General features: G+C 37.9%; 1 long non-coding RNA gene across 1 annotated transcript; it reads right to left on the bottom strand.

The window, feature by feature from the left end:
• Window positions 1-1,059: 1,059 nt before the first annotated feature.
• On the bottom strand, window positions 1,060-4,807 carry LOC134344718 (uncharacterized). Its single transcript, XR_010017495.1, has 3 exons — window positions 4,753-4,807; window positions 4,582-4,637; window positions 1,060-1,423 (listed from the first exon to the last, which is right to left on the bottom strand). It is a non-coding gene; the product is annotated as an uncharacterized LOC134344718 (long non-coding RNA).
• Between the last annotated feature and the right edge of the window lie 245 nt (window positions 4,808-5,052).

Genomic DNA, 5,052 nt, shown 5'->3' with positions numbered 1-5,052 from the left:
AACATCGAACCTGCCTCAACCACTTCTGCTGGAAGCTCATTCCACACAGCCACCACTCTCTGAGTAAAGAAGTTCCCCCTCATGTTACCCTTAAAGTTTTGTAACTTCAAAACATTAAGCTAATTTGAAGGAAGACGTGTGAGTCTGGGAATACGGGAGTAATTTCATCTTTACTTCAAGTGAGGTGCACGCATGTATCATGTGTGATGACAATTGTAATTAACACATTTTTACATATAACTTGTAATGCATTATTTAAACCAGCAAGAATGCTTAATTAACTAACATATATACAATATTACTCAAATATAACTGAAATATGAAATACACAACAGTCTGCAAATCCACGGGTCCACTGGAGGCTGGAGGCCTAAGAAGACGGCCTGCCCTGGGGGTAGGGGGCTGTGTACGTGGGTAGATGGGTATGGGAGGATGGAGGAAGGGAGGAATGATGCTTGTTTCACTGTTGTTGCTTGCTGTCTTCTGTTGTGTTATGTTCTGTACTGTTCTGCTGAGCATTGTAAGAAAGCTATGTTGGTGCCAGAATGCGTGGCGACACTTGTGAGTTACTCTGAGCACACCTTTGGGTGTGTTTGTTGTTAATGCACACAACCACTTCTCTGTATTTTTCGATGTATGTGTGATAAATAAATCTGAACCTGAACCTAGTCCCTCTCCTACACATTAGAAGGTAAGTTACAAAAGCCGATTAACTGACTAGCTCAGGTATCTTTGGGATGAAGGAGGAAACCCATGTGGTCACAGGGAGAATGTGCAAATCGCGTACAGCTACAAGGTGGAATCTTGGACTCTGGAACCACAAGGCCCAGCTCAATCGGTTGCCCTGGTAACACTGGACAACAAATCTTTTCGAAAGTGTTGCTTCCTCAGAATTTTTTTATTGTTTGTGATAGACCACTTGAACCTGAACACAAATATAATTTCAAACTACTTGTATCACATAGGAATTTGGAGAAACTTTTATTGAATATAATGTGTTTAATTGCATAACAGTGTTGACACTTTGTAATAGTTAAAATTGTTTTGTTGATGATTTTCATTTGTACTCCGTGCCCAAAGTTTCTCACTTAAGTATTGAACAATAATGAGCCAGCACTGATGGATTTCTGTTTCCCTGATACCATTTCTCCATGATCAATGTCCTGGTGAAACCTTTCACATACTCGTCATTAACAATGCCAATATTTACAGGGAAGAAGTCTGAATTGGAATGTACAAAATGAATTTTTAGTTGCATGTTGCACTTCATGGTTTTGTATTCTTGAAGCATATTGTCAACCAGCTGCATGTAGCTTGGTGCTCTGTAGTTGTCGAGAAAATTTTCATCAACATTCTTGAATGCCTTCCATGCGATTTTCTCCGGTCCCGCTAGACGTTCTTCAAATTGTCTGTCATTGATGACCTGTTTGTCCAACAAAAATGCCTTCCTTAATTTTGGTATCATTTGTTCAGTGTTATTAATGATGATCCCAATTATCATCACAGCAAATTCCAACTCTCCTCATCTCATCACATCCACCACCCTCTGCTAAGAATTCAACGCCAAGATACGACAGACACAGGAAACTTGAAAGTAAATTTGAGTACGAGAATTGCGAGGTCATTTGGACTGTTTCTTATAATTTTTGTCAACAAACTACAGGGAGGATGTAGTAGCAGGAGACCTAATGCAGAAGAAATTCATCAGGATTTTTGCTGGAATGGAGGGGTTTAATAATAAGCAGAACTGAAAGGGTGAGTTTATTCTCATTGGAACATAAGAGTCTTCCCATGGGGTGAAGTTGGACTACAAGGCTATAAGATATAGGAGCAGTGTTAGACCATCTGGCCCTTCATATCTGCTCTGCCATTTCATCATGTCTGATCCAATTTCCCTCTCAGCCCTTTATTTTTGTTTCCTTTAGTGTCCAAAAATATGTCTAATCTAAGCTTGGTTCTACTTAGGGACACTTACAAGACTCAAGATAGAAGGCTAGTGGCTGGGGAGAATACTTTTTCCTAATTCAATGTAGTATTTAAAGGGTCAAAGGTTTCAAAAGTGCATTTAATATCAGGGTATGTTTAGAGTATATAACCTGAAATTCATCCTCTTCTCAGACATCCACAAAACATAGAAACTCGGCTGCTAGCTTTTACAGAAAGTAATCGCACAGAAACAAACCATGGCTAATATCAGGGAGCGTGCCTTACCAGAATAGGTTGAGTGAACTCGGCCTTTTCTCCTTGGAGTGACATAGGATGAGAGGTGACCTGATAGAGGTGCATAAGATGATGAGAGGCATTGATCGTGTGGATAGCCAGGGGCTTTTTCCCAGGGCTGAAATGACTAACACAAAAGGGTACAGTTTTAAGGTGCTTGGAAGTAGGTACAGAGGGGATGTCAGGGGTAAGTTTTTTATGCAGAGAGTGGTGAGTAAGTGGCGATGGTGGTGGAGGCGAATACAGTAGGGTCTTCTAAGAGACTCTTGGATAGATACATGGAGCTTAGAAACATAGAGGTCTATGGGTATCCCAAGGTAATTTCTTTTACAATCTTTTTATTAGTTTCATAAATATAAACATAACATAGCAATAGTAAAAATTGTTGGAAATACATTGTTATACTTAAAATGAGTAATTATAAAACCAAGTAGTATAAATTGACAAAACTCCCGATCGTGTAGGATAACAATGAATAGTACAGGACAAAAAAAAATTGGAGAAAAATCATGGAAAAGAAAAAATAGCAAACCCCACCCCCTCAAAAAAACTAAACTAAACAGAATTAGTCAACTAAACTCAAAAGATTTGGGCAATTATAACAACGTAAAAATGGAAGAGACTCCATTCCTCTCAACCAACAGTACAGAGAAGTAAAATAAGTTTGGAAATGGTCAAATTACATCATATGAAAATGCTGAATAAATGGCCTCCAAGTTTTTTTCAAATTTAATGGAAGGGTCATAAACCACACTTAATTTTTTCCAAATTCAAACACAACATAGTTTGTGAAAACCAGTGAAATGTAGTAGGAGGGTTAATCTCTTTCCAATTCAGCAAAATGGATCTTCTAGCCATTAAAGTAAGAAATGCAATCATCCGGCGTGCTGAAGAGGTTAAATGATTTGAGTCTATCATTGGTAATCCAAAAATAGCAGTAATTGGATGAGGTTATAAGTCTATATTCAAAACCGTTGAAATAATATCAAAAATATCTTTCCAATATTTTTCCAACAAAGGACATAACCGAAACATGTGAGTTAAAGAGGCTATCTCGGAATGACATCCATCACACATAGGATTCCTTTTATTTCTTCTAAATTGTATAAACAAATGAATAATCCAATAGTTAAGCAAACTTTACGTATATGATTTCAATTCCGAAGATTTTTTGGGTTCAATCAATTTATTTTAGCAAGTCCTATTATATCTAATTTCCTTTTTCAACCTTCCACTATGGATCAAGCTTACTTTGATTGGAAAACCAAAGGTATAGTACGTTTTTGTGATTTATTTTTGGATAATTGTTTATTGTCTTTTGATCAACTTTCTAATAAATATAATTTACCCAGATCTCACTTTTTTAGATACCTACAGATTAGAAACTTTTTAATTACTGCTTCTCCTAATTTTCCACACTCATATCCAATGGATACTTCGGAAAAAAATTTTAGATCTAAATCTCTCTCAGAAAAGTGTTGTAGCAATTATTTATAACATGATTATGAATTTATGTCCTGATGTTTCCAATAAAATTAAAGCTGATTGGGAAAGAGAATTTAAGATTATTATATCGATTGAAAAATGACAAAAAATTCTTCAATTGGTTAATTCATCCTCTATATGTGCTAAACATGTGTTGATACAGTTTAAAGTAGTGTACAGGGCTCATATGTCCAAAGATAAACTATCTCGTTATAATTCTTATATTAATCCCAAGGTAATTTCTAAAGTAAATACATTTTCAGCACAGCATTGTGGGCCGAAGGGCCTGTATTGTGCTGTAGGTTTTATATGTTTCTATGTTTCTATAATATGAGATGTCAGAGGTAGGTTTTATACACAGAGAGTGATGGGTGCATGGAACATGTTGCTAGGCTGGTAGATACATTAGGGGCATTTGAGAGTCTGATAGGCACATGGACAAAAGAAAAATGGAGGGTTATGTGGGAAGGAAGGGTTATGATTGATCTTGGAGTAGGTTAAAGAGTCAGCACAACATTGTGGGCCAAAAGGCCTGTAGTGTGCTGTACTGTTCAATGTTTATATACTTCATTCTATGTTCTATGTTCTACATTATAGTGTATGTTGTGTGACTGAATTATATATCGGCCTCGAGGGCGGAGAGTTTGAAAGATTTAAAATGCAATTATTTACTCACTTTGAGATACAGTGTGGAACAGGCCCTTCTGGCCCAATGAGCTGAACTGCTCAGCAAACCACCTAACTATTCATTTAATTTTTTAACAATACAGTGCAGTGTGGGCACTTCCAGGCACACCGCCCCGGCAATCCCCGGCAAACCTGAGTAACCCCTGCCTAATCACGGAACAATTTACAATGACCGATAATCTTACTAACCTGCATATATGTGGACTGTGGGAGGAAACTGGAGCTCCAGGGAAAGTCCGCACATTCTGCGGGGAAACAGACAGACTCAGTACAGTGCTGCGCTAACCGCTATACTACCATAGTGCCTGGATGACGTTCTCCTGAGTTCTGTCTTATAAGGAAATATCCCTCCACACTCACCTTCGGAAACTACTGGCCCACTCTCTAAGACGTCCACTCAAGCAGAATGTTCTGATCCATCCACTGGAGATTATTAGAAAGCTTTGCTTACCCAACCCAGTTTCTTACACATCAAGGGAGATTTTTAAGGAATTAGGCACTTCCTGTCAGTACCACAACAACAACAGCTGTGCAATTAACGATAAGGGAGCCAAGATTCCAAACAAGTGATACGAAGAGCTCTCGATTTGTATGTTGTACTGATATTTCCCTCAGTAAGCTTGAAAATGGCAGTTCTGCAGAGCATTATTCACTCAAATC

Source organism: Mobula hypostoma, chromosome 4, assembly GCF_963921235.1.
Source record: "Mobula hypostoma chromosome 4, sMobHyp1.1, whole genome shotgun sequence".
In the NCBI taxonomy this organism is placed as follows: Eukaryota; Metazoa; Chordata; class Chondrichthyes; order Myliobatiformes; family Myliobatidae; genus Mobula; species Mobula hypostoma.
This window is presented reverse-complemented; position numbering and strand designations above follow the sequence as displayed.